An 18,215-nucleotide genomic window follows, 5' to 3' on the forward strand; every position below is an offset into this window, starting at 1 on the left:
GACTTTATATTCCCTAGTAAAACTAGAAGTGATTTTTTTTTCAGAGATTATGATGCTTTTCCTACCATCCAACTATCCAAATGTGTTCCAAATAGGTTCACATTTAGCAGCTGGAGCTGGTTCTAGGCTACATTTACATGGCACAAAGGATATTACAGATGTGATTAATACGTGTTAAGAATCTTGAGTAGGAGAGAGTACCCTGGATTATTCAAAGTATAAGAGCTAGGAGAAGGGCTGCAATCACAACTAATTTTCTGATACTGGAAGCTGTTGGAGAGAAGGAAACATGATGGTAGAAGTATTGGGCATGGCCAGAGAGTACAACTGGAAGATATCACACTGCCTGCTTGAAGGTAGAGGGAGGAGCCATAAACAAGAAATGCAGGCAATTAATTGCTGGAAAAACTGAAAAAGGAATCCCCAGAAGGATACTGGTCTGTGAATGTCTTGATATTTGTCCCATTAAAACTGACGTTTTCAAATTCTGATCTACATTACAGAATGATACTGCACCAAATTTATGGCAATTTGTTGCAGTAAACACAAGAGACTAATATAGCAACTAAATAAATGCTCAGACTAGTTGTGTTTTGAGCAGGAATGGTATTTCTGTTGCATTTTTCTTCTCTTTTGAAAAGGGTCTTATGTAGCTCTGGGCTGGCCCCAAACTAGCTCTTGCCTCAGCTTCTCAAGTGCTAGGATTCCATTTCTACCCCACCACACCTAGATCTTCTCTATTTTTACTTTGTTAGTTTGAGATGCCTTGAAAAGTCTCACATTTGCCTGCCTTTTCAGTCTTGTTCCTTCTTACTGAACTGTAGTCACAGCATCAGCACAGAGTTCAAATCCACTCTTAGATTCCGTTCTAGTCATGATTTGAACTTGACCTGCTGATGCCAAATTTTAAAAGAAATGTTGAATTCCAGTATTTTTAAAGGATTCAAATTTACTGAGCCATGCATTTTTGTTTTGAATAACATTTCAGGAAGACCAGGGAATCATGGTCATGTTCTTTTCCACTCTTGTTTATTCCTTCAGATGGTGAAACTGGAGTGTCAGTTCCAAAGAATGTGGTATTAAGTGGATTTGATAGTCCTTCCCTGTGTTTAGAGAATGCTTCCTGTCATACAAAATCCAAAGGCTTGTGCTGGGCTTGTTTTAAGACCACTTGTAGCCCAGGAGACAAGGTTATCCTTGTAAAATCGTATTGAAACTCTGAACAATCTTGCCAATTACAATGTTAAATAGCATACTCCTGCTGGGCATGGTGGCTCACACTGGTAATCCTGGTTACTAGGGAGGCAGATATAGGGACAATTCTGATTTGGGACTAGCCTAGGAATAAAGTTTGAGAGACCCCATCCTCACCAATATAAAGCAGGTACGGTGGCATGTGCCTGTTATCCCAGCTACATGGGAAGTATAATTAGGAGGATTGGAGTCCAGGCCAGCTAAGGCCTGAGACCCTATTTGAAGAATAAAACTAAAAGGGTTAGGAGCTGTGGCTGTAGTAAAATCAGAATGTGTTTAAGAAGAGGAAGGAAGGCTTTGACCAAAGGAAAAAAAATTTTTTTTGTTTGTCGTGGGGTTTGAACTCTGGGCCTGAGAACTGTCCCTCAGCTCTTCAGCTCAAGGCGAGTGCTCTACCACTTGAGCTACAGCGCCACTTCCGGTTTTCTGGTGGTTTATTGGAGATAGGAGTCTCACGGTCTCTCCTGCCCAGGCTGGCTTTGAACCGTGATCCTCAGATCTCAGCCTCCTGAGTAGCTAGGATTACAGGCCCGGCCAAAGAAAATTCTTGAGTCCTGCACTGGAGAATAATATTCACATAAAGGAGATAGAAAGTTTCATTATGAATAAAGAGGTTAATTTTATAAAATATATAAGAATAGTATCACGTGAAGAAAAACTGACTTGTCAACTCTTATAATTAAGACTAGTTTCCCCTTTATCATAAATGCTTTCACTGGAGTTGTTTGCAGTTTCCACTGAAGAATTGACTCAAGATGCTTTATACCTATTTCAAAATACTTCTCCAAAACATCTCTGCCTTGGCAAGCCTGTGCTGTCTATCTAAAACAGTATTCCCTTTCCTAATAATCATACCCCAGAAAGCCCAAATATCACTTTTGTAAGTTCCTATCTTGTTTGAGTCTTGAGCTCTCCAGATACTTCGAATGTATGTGATCTAGCATTTACTGCATTTTCGTTAGGCTTTCATGATAGGTCTTTTTTTGCTGGAACATTTAAAAGCAAAATTGTGCTCTCTCTCTCTCTCTCTCTCTCTCTCTCTCTCTCTCTCTCTCTCTCTCTCTCTCTCTCTCTCTCCCTCCCTCCCTCTCTCTCCCTCTCCCTCTCCCTCTCCCTCTCCTCTCTCTCTCTCTCTCTCTCTCTCTCTCTCTCTCTCTCTCTCTCTCTCTCTCTCTCTCTCTCTGTGTGTATATGTGTGTGTATGCATGCATGCATGCCAGCACTGGGGGCTTGACCTCAGGGTCTGAGTACTATTACTGACCTTTTTTGCTCAAGGTTAGCTCTCTACCACTTAAGCCACAGTTCTACTTTTGGTGGTTAATTGGAGAAAAGAATCTCATGACTTCCCTGCTCTCGCTGGCTTTCAAACCTTGATCCTCAGATCTCAAGCCTCCTGAGTTGCTAGGATTCCAGGTTTGAGCCACCAGCGGCTGGCAAGCATATAATTTCAACCTAAAATACTTCTACATGAATCTGGAACCTGATTTTAAAACAATGCCATTATTGCACACAAAATTATTAACAATTTTTAATACCGTCTTATTTATACTGTCTATTTAATTTCTCCAAAATAGATTTGATTGACTACATCCTTCTGGGTCTGTTAGGGTTACTTTGCATTTTACTATGGAAGGACCTTAACATCATTTAGCCTCATCATAGAATCTGCTGTTTGGGCTATTTTAAGCAACACAAGAACAAAATTTAAAACAGAAAACAGTGCATTTGTAAGTCAATTTTTTGTTGCTGTAATAAGTGCCTGAGGATGAGTACCTGATGATGAAAAGAGGTTTATTTAGCTCACAATTTTGGACACTGACACTACAAGATTGAGAGACTGTCCATTGGGCTCTGGTGAGAACCCATCTGGTAGCATCATAACATAACTGAAAAGCAGGAAGAAAAATGACCACTCTCATTAAGAGGCATGTGTGGAATAGCCTCACTGCATTGTTGCTGAGAATTAACCAGAAACTATATTAATTACTTCCAGGCTATGGCACCCCTATGCATTAGATCCTACCTCTTAAAGGTGCAGCACCTCTCAACATCCCCACATTGAAGACTAAGCTTCCAATACATGAAGCCTTGGGAGACAAACAATATGGAAACCATAGCAATGGAGAATAAATTTCAACCTTGGAGTTGGAATTTGGCTTTGGGTTTTCTGAGTCAGTTCATAGTCTAGGGGCAACATCCTTCTTTCTCATCAGCTATCCTCAAAGGATATCCAAATAAAAGCTATTGGTGTAATAGAATAGCCTCCTGCAGGGTAGAAGGAAGGGTCTCCCAATGGTTCTGTCTCTTGAGGCATATAAACCATAGGTTAATGATTAACCGAATCAATTTAAAAGAAAACAAGAAAAATCCAACAAGCTGGAATATATTTTCCACTTTCAATGTTTCTTTCCATGGTGAAAGACCTTAATTAGTGTAACATTCTTGGCCTCTCTCACTCCCTTCTACACTCTGCCCCAGGGAAAACAGACTTGCCAGATAGATAAAGTTTAGAACATTAAACTATTACTGCTTAAGTCATCTGCTTTCTTCCTTCTGGAGCTAGCTTCCTGTGAGGAGTTCGAGGGCTGTACTTCAAGACACAAAACAACCTGGACAAGTCTCATCCTTGTAGAAGTCTGCGTGTGAATGCGTGTGACTCCATGGGTAAGTCTGGCTCATGCTGGGTTCACTTTTGATGCTATTGACTACATACCAGATATGGATCCTCATATTACCTTTATCAAAAACAAGAAGGACTTTGGATGATCATGTACTTGGTTTCTATTGTTATTTTTTTCTAGAACTCAGATGAAAATGAAAGATACTATTCTTAGGGTCCTGTCACATAAAACTCGTGTTATTTTAATATGTTGCTATATGTTGTTTGGCACTATTTTCTATAGGATTTTCTTTGTATTGACATTCTGAAGTAGGATATCTCAAGCGTGGTTTTCTTTTGGGGATTTTATTTTATTTATTTTTAAAAGTTTTATTGTCAGGGTAATATACAGAGGGGTTACAGTTACATAAGTAAGGTAGTGATTGCATTTTGTCTAACTTGTTACCCCTTCCCTCATTTCTCTCCCTCTTGCCCTTTCCCCCATCCCCCCAAAGTTGTACAGTTCATTTCCAATGTATTGTGAGTATTGCTGTTGCATAGGTTCCCACTTTGTCCTTTGTCTTGCCATTTTGTTGTTACCCTTCAATTCCCTAGTTCAGATGCATATATATACAATACTGAGGGTACCAAAATCGAATGCTGTGACAACAGGGGATAAACCATTGGAGGGAAAACGCAAAAGAAAAGAGAAATCATATAGTACATTGAGAACAACAACAACAAAGAAAAAACTCTTGTGTCCATGTCTTGGAGTTCATTTTGCTTAGCATCATCTTATATGGTCATATGTACATAGCTATTGAGCTATTATGCTCATCTGTTAAGATTAGCCTAAATGTACAAATAAGGGAGACCATGGATCTTTGGGTCTGGCTTACTTCATTCAATATGATTATTTGGGGGGATTTTATTACTAAAATCATACTGGGTTTCTAAAAAGAACATGGATGCCTTCTATTTATTTTTTATGTTCTTAAATAGTATTGGAATTATCAGTAGTATATATTTATTTAATGATCACCTTTTAATTCAGGTTCTTAGATTTGTTTGTTTAGAGTTAAACAAAGTAGTCACTTATGTATCTTTAATTTTCTTTTGTATTTGTATTCCATTTTCATTTTTATTTTTTTGTATTTTTCCACAGTTTTGTACCATTTATCTACTTGGGCACATGTCCTAGCCATTTATTCTTTCCTTCTGCTGTTGTTTCTAACTTGACTCTTATTGGTAAATATAAATTTTCCAACAATGAATTTCCTCTGATTTTTTTTCATGGTTTATATCCTGTATTTCTGATGTGATGATGAATATATAGTTGGTTAAGAAATGGGGCTTTCTAAGGGTGAACCAATACAGCAGTGATACTCACTAGACACTATGTTGGAAATGAACTATACAACTTGGGTGGGAGGAGAGGGGGTTACAAGGGGAAAAGCTGGGAGTAAATGAGGGAGGGAGTGGCACTGTTGAAAAAGAAATGTACTCATTACCTAATTTATGTAATTGTAACCCCTCTGTACATTACCTTTATAATAAAAATTTAAAAAAAGAAATGGGGTTTTCCAGTTGTGCTATTATTGTGGGATCTATTATTGGATCAATTGTTGCATCTATTCTTTGTGTGAATATGTTGTAGGGCATCTCTGCCCTTGTCAGTAAGACTCTTTTTTGTGCATCACTGATATCAAGCGTAGCCCTTTGTCTTGCTTACAGTGGAATGTTAACAGAATGTACATTGTGGGATGGTGCCATTCCTCTTTCTGTACCAAGTAAGACCAGCATGTTCTGGGCTGTGGCTGTTCCTTTCTTCTGGGTCCCATAATGAGGAAGGCATAGAGTAAAAGGTGCAGCCAGGCAGTGAAGGACTCAGAATAAAGCAGAGATAAACCTTGCTTGTTTAAAATGGATAAGATTTTAGGGTTATTTTTTTAGCAAATACAAGCAAAACTGGCTGGTATAGCACATACTGAAGGCATAGTAAAATATACTCAAATATTCATTATATATATCATTAAGTTTTATATGCAATGTATACCTAAATATGATTAGTGAAATCTTTTGAACAATAATGTGTAGGTATCTGTATGGGACACAAATGTAATATTTACTATTTAAATCATTATAAAAAATATAGTTGTGTCTTTGATCTTATAGCACAGTTCTTTATGTTATTGTGACTTGTTTGATGCCAAGTGTTTAGTCAGAAAAGTTCCCCTGGATAAGAAATGTACCCATCACCTTGCTCATGTAACTGTAATCCCTTTGTACAGTATTTTCACACACAAAAAAAAAACTTAATTAAAAAAAAGAGAGGGCTGGGAAGGTGGCTCAGTGGTAGAGCGCTTGACTTGCATGCATGAGGCCCTGGGTTTGATTCCTCAGCACCACATAGCAAAAAGAAAAAAAACCTGGAAGTGGCACTGTGGCTCAAGTGGTAGAGCCCTAGCCTTGAGCTGAAGAGCTGAGGGACAGTGCCCAAGCCCAGAGTTCAGGCCCCACGACCAGACCGCCCCCCCCCCCCCCCAAAAAGAGAAAAGTTCCCCTGTTCCAATTCTGTTATATCAACTTTAGGACATGGTTTTAGAAATTCAGTCCTATGACAAAAAGATTCAGTCTTGTTTGAGAATTTTAGAATCTGATTTTTATTACTTCTTAAAATCAGTGAAGGCCGGGCGCTGGCGATTCATGCCTGTAATCTTAGCTACTCAGGAGGCTGAGTCAGCCCAGGCAGGAAAGTCTTGTGAGACTCTTATCTCCAATAAATGACTAGAAAACTGGAAGTGGCGCTGTGGCTCAAGTGGTAGAGTGTTCACCTTGAGCTGAAGAGCTCAGGAACAGTGCCCAGGCCCAGAGTTCAAGCCCCATGACCAATAAAAACAAAACAAAATGAAGCCAAAAATCAAACAACAACAACAAAACAGTGGAAAGAGCTTATAATTGTGGTGACAAAATTGAAGGTAATTAAAAAATATTATTCATGTGAAGAAATTCTAACTTTTTATTGAAAGTACACTCAAGAAGTCAGGTAATACTTAAAGACCGCTGGGCTGGGGCGGGTGGGGGGGGTTGGGGGGAGTTATAGTTCAGTGGTAGCCTGCTTGCCTAGCATGTACAAAACACTGAATTTGATCCCTAGCACTGCAAAAGAATGTTAAAAGTGAGCATCATGTTTTGACACCACTTACTGAGCTGTGCATTTTATTTAATAAGTGCTTGTAATTTTATAATTGTTTTAACAGTATATCTCATAGGAAAAATACATCAAATATCAAAAATGTTTCAAAATAGTGTTTTTAAAATACTCTCTATGCTACATAGTTGCTATTTTATATGGAAGAACAAGACTAAGTTAATTTTTTAACTTTGTTCTTAGAAAGCCAAATTTTCTTTATGGTCTTACAAATCTGAGTTTTAGTAGGCTAATCTCTGAGGAATCAGATATGCCTAAGAAAAAAAGCATCCACAGAGGAGCTACAACTAAGGACCATATGATTTACATTATTAGTGTTTCCATGTAATAATTCTACACATTGTTATCATTAGCAACACTATTTCAATCATGAATATCACCCAGTTCAGAAGAAATCATTTTTGAATTGTCTCTATTAGACCATGATCAAGAGGAAAAAATACAAGGCTGAGTTTTTCTTTAGTGTTGTATCTGACATTTTTAAATAGACTCATTTTCTGTGGTTTCATGTGACCTATTACATTTGTCACTGAATGGCAAGGAGGCCTGTGTCTCATTAGCACTTCCGCTAGTACTTGAGAAAAATATCCTGAAAGAAAAAAAAAATGCAACCCCACCCCCAGCCCCACGCTCCAACTCCTTGGATTTGGAGGCATTTGAGGTTTTGAGAATTTTGGAGAATATTGTCTAATTTTAGTTGAATACTCATCACTATATGTTGTTTTGAGATATTACTAACCTACTATCCAACTAGAAATATGTTTCTCTTTGATCCTAATAATGGTTTCTGATTGAAAAATTGGCTGTCATGTTATGGGTGAGATAGGATTTGTATGTGGGGGAAGGAGACTGTTCTATAAAAGAGAACAAAAGAATAGATGAGAGTTAAATCTGTTACTTTTCAAAACACTAGTATTTTTAGTCTGGTGCCCATGGCTCATGCCTGTAATCCTAGATATTCAGGAGGCTGAGATCTGAGAATCCTGGTTTAAAGCCAGCACAGGGAGGAACGTCTGTGAGACTCCTATCTCCAATTAACTAGCTAGCACAGGCAGGAAAGTCTGTGAGACTTTCTCCAATTAACTACAAAAAAAAAAAAAAAGCTGAACGGGTGGGTTGGAGGGATGGGTGAGAATGCTTTTGATTACATGCATGATAGTCATACACTGCTTTATTAAATGGCAACTTCTTTACTTAAAAGTAATAAATTTTAAAAAAAGAAAAAATAAGGGCTTAAAGTAGAGCTGTAGCTCTACGAAAAACTCTTGAGATTGACACTGTGAGGCGTGAGGCTACCATATCAACTATTTCTGAATTTCTTGCTTTGCTGTTTTGTTTTTGTTTAGACAGCATCTCATTATGTAGCCCAGTCTGAGTTTGAACTTGCTATGTAGTCTAGGCTGGCGTCAAATTCACAGTTCTCCTGCCTTAGCCCTACTGAGCACTGGAATTACAGGTGCATACCACCAAGGCAGCAAGCTACTCACAGAGACAAGACTGACCCAGGGACCACTGAGTAAGGGAGAGCTCATTAGGACTAACTGAGGGCCCCTTCAGCCCTTGTTCCAGGAATCAGGCTTCCAGTGTAGCATGCTTCCTTCTCAATAGCTGGATACTCCAGTTGTGAGCAAGAATGGTATTGATTCTTGTAGGGCAGGCACATAGAGAGGTCTTTTGCTTTAACTCCCTCATTTTAGCATCAAGAAGTGAGGACCAGTTAACTGGATCAGCAGCAGAGCCAAGTCAATTTTCAATGAAATAAAAATTTAAAAACAGTGTGTTGCACATTTTTACAGAGAAGAACATCTTTACTTTCTTAAAAGTATTCCATTTGCAAAGGCATATATGAGCCACAGCCACAAATAGTAGATGTAGGAAAAGGGTAGTTTTGTCTACACCTGTTTTCCAAGCTCTTGTAATGCATCATGACAGGCAAGTTTCTCTTGACTCCATCTACCAGCTAGTTTTCTGGAGGAAAATACGTTTTTGTTTTCAATAAAATCTTCCTTTGAAGGGAAGTACCTAAGGATCTGAAGGGAAAGGACATTTACTTACAGAGATGTCAGTTCAGTGGGATATAGATTTCTAATGTCTGATTGAAGTTTGATTGTATCGAAAGCTCTTTACTCAGTTCTGATATTTTATCAAAATTTTTTATTTTCTATTTCTATTATAAAATGTATATGTACATTACATACATGCATACAATATACTCCATTGACTTCAAACCCCCCAACACTTCTAAGCTCTTTCCATCTTTGCAAATTGACACTTTACACCCATTAAAAACAAAACCCACTTTTCCTTCAGCCTGTGGCAGATCTATTCTACTTTGTCTCTCAAAAATTACATATTCTAGCTATAAGATTCTGCTATTTTCTTTGCTCTTTCTAGGTGGCAATTTGAACTTGGAACCTAGCCAGTCCATCTTCGATAATTTCTGACATATGTTGATGCTGAAATTATGTTAATCTCTAAAGTGAGTTTTATACTTATTTTTTAATTTAGTATTTTATATATCACATTTCCTTTCTTCAATGCACTTAACACAAGATAAAATCTTAGGATGTTAATATCAACAAGTAGGTGAGATAAGTGTGTGAATATAATATAATAAGCTTTTTCTGTAAGTGGAGTGATTGCTAGGTTGCCACTCATCTTAACCAAGTCATTATTATATCGAATCACCTTTGTAACTTTGAAATAATTTTTAGGGTAAGATGCTTCTGAAACATTAGCTAATGCAGTTTCATTCTTGGTCTGTTTGTTTGGTCCTTCTTTGACCAGTCAAATGGACCTTCCATAATTCCTATAGCATGGAAGGAAGACAGAAGAAAAGAAGGTCATTCTTGGTTTGTGCTTGAAAACTAAACCACATAAAAGGAGAGGAAGTCAAGTGAGTATGAATAAATTGGAAAATTATATAGTAAGAGAAAACTTGTTAATATTCCATAGGCTGAGAGTGGTGGCAGAGAACAGGAGAGAGTATCTCTAATCAGTGGGAAGCTTAGTGGAATTGTGATAGATCATGGGAAAGGAAGATAGAGATGAGATAGACCAACATTCCATACTCCACTTGAGCAGGCAGATGAAGAATTCTTTACCTGTAGTCATAAGGGAGTTAAGTCATTCATTGCTCATGGGCTTACTGTATATTCACGTATCTATTTTATGTATTTATATTTATGTATAATATGTTTATATCCAATTATAAATATATAATATATAGAATGTAATATATAGTATATTATATATACTGTATTCTATATATATAAGCAGTTTAATATATCTTAGACATTTGATTTCAGGACTCCAAAGATATTTCAGATATAAAAATTCCCATATATATGTATGTATTTATACATAAATATATACAGATAGATATATTCATACATATATATAAATTTTTATAAGAAATTTTCCATTGCTCTAAGTGTTAGTAACATTAGCTATAAACAAGGAGGTATTTGGTTGGTGGCTGTAAGTACTAGTTTGTATTTTTTTTTTACTTTTTAGACCATAGAACATTTTTGTTCAATAAAATACTATTACCCTTTTTGGCTTGGTATTGTAGGACAAGGTGTACTTATAAATTGAGCCTAGCAATTTGTTCAGATTCATGTGTGCAGAGAGGCTAGACATTGGCAATGTTGATGGAACTAGCATTGTGATGGGAACAGACAAAACCTTTACTTTATTCTGATGGTTATGCCTGTACTGAGCAGTACAAACTACATTAGATTTTTTATAAGAAAGGGATAAAAAGCAAGGTCCATCCAGGGTAGAAAAGTAGTGTAAGGAAAGTCTTGGAACTTATGAGCACTGGAATGGATGAAAGTGGGCAGGTTTTACTACTTGGGCAGAAATTCTGAGAAGGAAAATGGAAAATAAGGCTGGCTAAATGAAGGCCTTGGACATTTATTCATCAGGAAAGCATGGCCATATTGTTAATAACAGGTAAAGAAATGGCTTAGGAAGACTAAAATGACAGTAGTGTATCAGGATTAGATTTGAATGGCTGGATGGCAGAGAGAAGTTCTTAAGAACTAGATGGAAACAGAGAGAAGAAAATAGGAGATTTTATTCAAAGGTTTATTAACCCATAGAATAGGAAATGAAAATGAATGTGGAAATGAGGATGACTTAGGACTTTGGAATAGTGGATAGGTGATGCCATCAAAAGGAGCAACAGACAAAATTTGTTCTGGGGGCCTTTTCAGTGTAAGGCAAATCACACACACACACACACACACACACACACACACACACACACACACACACACACACACACACACACACACACACACACACACACACACACACACACACACACACACACACACACACACACACACACACACACACACACACACACACACACACACACACATATATTTATATGAGAGAGAGGGGGCCGGGGAGAGGAGAGAGAGATTGTTTGTTTGAAACAAGGTCTTTCTATGTAGCCCAGGCTGGCCTTAAATTGAAATTCCCTTCCTGTGCCTCCAAAGTGCTAGGATTATGTTTTAATATATCATTTTATTTCCTCTTAAAAATAAAATGTTTCTATTTTCTTTAAGTAGTTGTACAAAGGAGTTGCCATTCAACAAAGCAATTTATGAATACAATACATCTTGACCAATGTCACCCCTTTCATCATTCTCCCCATCCCTCCCTACCCCAGCCCTTCCCTCATTTTCTTAATTTTGTACAATATGCATTGAATTTTAGGACTGTATTCTCTCCCCTTCCTCTCTTCATTAGTCTGTCCCTCTCCCTTTGACCTCTCCTTTCAAGTACCTGCTTTCTGGTTTTTATTTTGTTGAGCTGTGTTAGCTTTTTAAAGGAATTATACCCTGAATCTACTGTATTTCAGTTAATACACTTGTATACAACTGTATACAACCCTTTAGTGTTTACTTACATATTTATAAATTAATTCTAGCTTCCACATATGAGAGAAAACATGCATCATTTGTCTCTCTCTGCCTGACTTCACTCAACATGATTTTCTCCAGATCTTTCTATTTCTTTGCAAATGATGCAATATCATTCTTTTTAATGGATGTGTAAAATTCTATTGTGTATATATTCCACATTTTCTTCCTCAGTTTGTCCATTGAGGGGCATCTGGGCTGATTCCATACCTTGGCTATAGTGAATCATGCTTCAGTAAACATGGTTGTACTTTAATATATATATATATATATATATATATATATATATGTTTATTCATTTACTTTGTCATTTACTTTGGGACATAAGTGCTCATACATTTGGTCAAATGTTATTCTGAATCTTTTCATGAACATGGTTTCTAATGAGAAGACCTTTAATAAAGCAGAAGTCCCTCAGTGTACATAGGCTTTATCCAATCAGAGGGAAATGTGGGTAGGTATGTGGTTGTGGGGAGGAGATAGGTCAGGGCAAAATATACCCTTCAATGACACATCCACGGTGACCTACTTTCTCCAACTAGGCTCCATTTCCTAATAACCCCTTTAGTATGAATTCATAATGAATTAAACCATTGATGAAGTTAGCACCTTCATGATCCAATCATGTGTAAATGATTGGATCCATATGAACCTGTTAGGGGGCCCTCCATGCACAGACCATTAATACATGGATTTTATTTTTAAATGGCTTAAAATAACTGTAGTTTATCATTTAGGGAATCAATTTGTCCTTCATTTGGCTAGTGTGAGTCTTTCAAGCTGATTTCTGTGTCTTTGTGACATGTTTTTTTTTGTTGTTGTTGTTAGTAGTGGGTCTTGAACTTAGGGCCTAGGAACTGTCCGTGAGCTTTTTTGCTCAAGGCCAACACTCTATCCCTTTGAGCCTCAGCTCCACTTCTGGTTTTCTGTGGTTAATTGGAGATAAGAGTCTTATGGACTTTGAACTGCGATCCTCAGATCTCAGCCTTCCTGAGTAACTAGGATTATAAGCATGAGCTACCAGTGCCTGGCTGTGACATGATTTTTTAAAAAATATTTTCTAGTACTTTCTCAGTTTCTGGCTTACCAGTTGCTTTAGGTCTATATTATACCTGTTATGGAACTTAGCATTTCTGATAAAACCCTGGTTTCTCATAGTGGGGGGTCTGTTGTCACACCTTTGAGTATTTACCAATATTTTGGGTAAGAAGTATATCTTAGCATAGTTCTGTTTGTTTTTCTGTTTTGAGTGAGGCGAAATATCTTTTCACCTGCTTTAAGGCATATTTCTGTTGTATGTCCATTTCAAAGGATTTTTCATCTTTTTTCCCTCAAATTTTTGTCTTCTTTTTTAGTATTGGAGATTAAACCCAGGACTTTGCACTTGCTAGGCAAGTGCTTTGCCACTGAGCTACATCCCAGTCCTTGCCCTCAAATAAAAATTCTTAAAGTTAAATATGTTAATCAGTTATTTGTGATACTTTTTACCCATATTTTGTATCAGCTTTTGTGCTTCTGAATTTTGGTAAATAAAACTTTTCCCTCCATTATAATTAAAGTAGAACTGATTCATGTTTTCTTCTAGTGCTTCTATGCTTTCACTTAGCTGACTTGGATATTTATTTGATTCTCAAGTTGTATTTTTTCCTTAAAGATTGTTGATATTTATGTCATCTTAGCTATTTGCTTTTAAAAAAACATAAGTAATTATCTGTTAACAAATTTGATTATAGTATTTATTATGCAACATACACCTACATAAGTATATATGCATATATATACTTATATATGCATATATAAGTATATATATGCATATATATGTATATATGCGTATATATAAGTATATATACACATATATATGTATACGTGTATGCATACAAAATCATCACATTGTGCACCTTGAATATTTTCTGTTTTTGTCCATTGAATATTTAATAAAAAATCATCTAATATAAGCTTAAAATAAGGTATAAATAGATAGATAATTAATTATTATGTCCAGCAATTTTAGTGGTTTTTATAGGGAATAGTATTGAGAACATTGAGTCTACTTTGATGCTGGAAATGGAAGTAGGCTAATCCCTTCTCAGCAGCCCTTGAAGAAGATACATTCTTTGTCTATCCACTTCCTAAATCCACATTCTTACCATATATAAGCTCATATTCTTTGTACTTGTCTCTTTTATAGCCCAGAAGATTTCACATGGTAGAATTTCCATTTATCAGCAATATAATAGATGAAAATGAAACTCAGATTTTTAGAAAAAAATCTTTCTGCTCCCCAATACATGTGACCTGGTGCAGTTGTTGTTTTTGGCACTTGGAGATTTGAAGCCAACTCCATAGACATTTCTCTGGGATGGTCTATGCATCAGGGCAGAATTGCTCTACCAGTTCCATCCAAGAAAAGCTTAGTGGCTGTCAGCTGATCTGAGGTCTTATTACCTGCCTGACTTCTCTGTAAATTCTCTTATACTCTGGATTTTGCAAAATATTTTGATTAAAAGAGAATCCTGGTGCATTGTAGTCTTTAAACAGAAAATATATCTTGAAAATTATTGTTAGTTTTAACGATTAAGATGATGCTAAGTGAAATGAACCCCAAGATATGGACAGAAGAGGTCTTTCTTTTGTTGTTGTAGCTTTTGGTCAGTCATGGGGCTTGAACTCTAGGCCTGGGTGGGCACTGTCCCTCAGCTCTTCAGCTCAAGGCAAGCACTCTACCACTTGAGCCACAGTGCCACTTCCTGTTGTTGTTTTTAATGTACTACGTGATTTTTTTGTTTCCTTTGTATGATCTTCCCCCTCTGGTATATCCCCTGTTGTCACTGTACTTGATTTTGGTACCCTGCATTTTGTATATACATTTGTCTAATTTGAGGAGGGGAAGGGTAATAACAAAACACTGAAACAAAGACACAGGATAAGCCATTGCAACAATGATACCCACAAAACAGTATATTGGAAATAAGCTTTACAACTTCGGGGTGGGGGGAGTGAGGGAGGTGGGGAAGGGAAGGGATAGAGGGAGACCAATAAGAGAGGAGGTAACAATGCTCGACAAGAAATTGCTCATTGCCTTACTCATGTAACTGTAATCCCCTCAGCATAGCATCTTTACAATAAAATAAAATTTAAAAATATAACTTTAAGAGAAGATCCTCCTTAAGTTCATAGTCTTTAACTATGTTCCGCAGTTTTCTCTTTACCTCACTTCCTGTGCCTTTTGGAAGCTGCATGAATCTTTGGAGCTAGTTCCCTCCACAGTGTTTGCTTTATAAATATTTGTGGCAGAATCATCAGACAGCAGTAAACAAAATTTGAGGACATGCTGACAATTCTCTTTGATCTGAAATGGTTTAGATGATAGTCAATTATATGGAGCAATGGCCACTTAAGTCTTTGGTTGTCTGGTGAGGGAGTTACCATCATTATAGTTGGCTAGGAATATTGTAGAAAACATAGGCAGCAGTGCCAGATTATTTCAAAATTAACTCTAGGAATGTGAAATATTTGAAGGTCAAAGTTATGGATCATAATAAAAGGAAACTAAGCATATCAAAACTCTATGATGTCTGATATGAGATATCTATGGAAACTCTGAGATTCCTTTCTCATGGTGGGTTTTAGATTGCATTCATGGATGTGGTTCCTGTCTGAAACTCACAGCAGTCTTATGGAGCAGATGGCTCAGAAAAAAACATGCCCCTTTGAGGTACAGCACAGAATATGAACCTTCTAGGTTTTCTGGCATTATTGTCAGGGTTAAGACTGAAACTCAGCACTTGGCATTTGACTGAGTACTCTTTCTCATTAAATATCAGGAAGATATAAGAAAAGAAGAAAAAAAGTTCAGTGTCCAGTTAGGTTTAGAGGTTGTTACAAATGGCAGATTTAACTTAATACATTTTGAAAATGTAATGAAATTGGTGAATGTTGGAATGGACTTCCTAGGGGAAAACCACTTTTTTAAAATGTTTGAATATGATGTAAAAATAAGCACTGTAGGATAACAAAGCACTTAGTGGGAGTAGATGTTAAGTATAAACAATGCTACAGGATAATAGGTGAATTTTTGTTTCTTTGTAGAGAGATCCAAATCGTGCTCCCATACGCAACAAAATCACTAGACTTTTGACTCTTCTGGGAGTTTTTAAGTGGATCCATGGTAGCCAGTAGATAGCCAATGTGGATTTCTGCTTACTGAGAAATTTCAGACATCTTTCCCTGGACCTTTAACTGTAGTCTTGGGAAAGGAAATGATAAGAATGAAGGGAGGCGTAGAGTAGGTTTAGGAGGCACATACTTGGCTGTTGTCATTGTTTGAAACTTTCTTGGTGTAGAATATGGGTTAGCACCACCATTTACTGTGATATACCACTTTCTAAGGCTCAATTTTTCTTTTATTTTTTTAAAAAATTATTAATTTACTTTATTGTTATTATAGAGGTGATACCTTCTGAAGTTATACACTTGAATACACCATATATAAAGTAAAGAAGACAGACTCATCAAAAAATAAGAGCAGTCTTTTGTTTCTGTATCTTGGAGTTCATTTCAATATGTATACTATTTTATATAAATATGGAGGGTCACTTAGGCACTGTGCCTTTGTGTTTCTCTCCTAAGAATATCCACTTTTGGTCTTACTTTGTGTGAATATCTAGACACCTGTATATGTTATCATGCTCCAGTGTATTTTAGATTTAATTCTGCATATCAGAGAGCTAAGGCTCAGATTTTCCATTGCATTTTTTTGAGCCTGAGAGAAAGGCAAATAGACTTTTCCAGGACTGCAAATGACAGTCCTTTACATGGCTATTCTTCCATCTGCTGCCAGACACCTTGAGGTGTAGAATAAAATGTCCCAGTCTTGCTTCTTAAGGAATTGGCTCTTAAGGAATTGCTGTAGAAATCCATCACCTATTCTCTAGTTTACTTGGTTAAAGTACCTTTGTGAGAAATCAGTGGAAAACAACAGCCATTAAATCAATAACTAAAACAAATCTGTTTTTGGATAACTAATATTCTTGAGTCAAAATCAGGTATTCTAAGATATAATTTAGGGACTGCATCAGGTCACAATATTTTTTTGCAAGTCCCATCTGAAGTTCATGCATGATAGAGTTGTTAAAATGTAAGTTATTAGGCACAAAGCCTGGTTAGAGACGCTATGCCAAGTTGACACAGTTTTGGTTTTCTCAAGGTTAGGAAAGCTTTGCATCTTCTCTGGGGCTGGAGCTGGAGCCAGGGTCAAGGTTGACAGATAGCTAGCCACACTCCTTAGAACATGGATGGGACTTTAGGAAGTGAGGTGTAAATCTAATCATGATTTAGAGAATTTTCTTTGTGGTAAATAAACACCCGTAAGTACAAATTAGACCTAATATTTGAACTATTTTTTTAAATAAGTGTTTTTATTGTGAAAATACTGTACAGAGGGGTTACAATTAAATGAGCAAGGAAATGAGTACATTTCTTTTTCTTTTCTTTTTTTTTTTTTTGGGTCCGGTTGTGGGGCCTGAACTCTGGGCCTGGGAACTATCCCTCAGCTCTTCAGCTCAAGGCTAGCGCTCTACCACTTGAGCCACAGCGCCACTTCTGGCTTTTTTCTTTTTGCTTATGTGGTGCTGAGGAATTGAACCCAGGGCCTCATGCATACAAGGCAAGTGCTCTACCACTGAGTCACCTTTCCAGCCCCATGAGTGCATTTCTTAACAAGCATTGTTGCCTCCTTCTTTGTTTTTCCCCTACCATCCCAGCCCCCCATCTCCACAACTACACCCCCTGCTGTCACCCCCTGTCCCTGCCAAAGTTGTAAAGTTTGTTTTTCTTTTTTTTTATTGTTAAAATACCGTACAGAGGGGTTACAATTACATGAGCAAGGTAATGAGTACATTTCTTATCAAGCATGTTGCCTCCTCCTTTGTTTTTTCCCTTACCATCCCTTCCCAACCCCTCCCCTCTCACCAAAGTTGTAAAGTTCTTTTTTTGACATAGCATCCTGTACATCTCATTGTTGCAATGGGTCCACCTGTGTCCCTATTTAAGCAATTTGTTTTTTCCCTTCCCCTCCACAAATTATACCAGCATCAAATACAGTGAAAACAGGAGTTATACCATGGGGAACGGGCATACAAAGCAACAAAGAAATATCTTATAAATATGTTAGAAACAATAGCAAGAAAGAAAAACCATTTGAGTCCTTATCTTG

This window comes from Dipodomys merriami, unplaced genomic scaffold (assembly GCF_024711535.1).
Source record: "Dipodomys merriami isolate MVZ:Mamm:240054 unplaced genomic scaffold, mDipMer1.0.p SCAF_17, whole genome shotgun sequence".
Classification (NCBI taxonomy): domain Eukaryota; kingdom Metazoa; phylum Chordata; class Mammalia; order Rodentia; family Heteromyidae; genus Dipodomys; species Dipodomys merriami.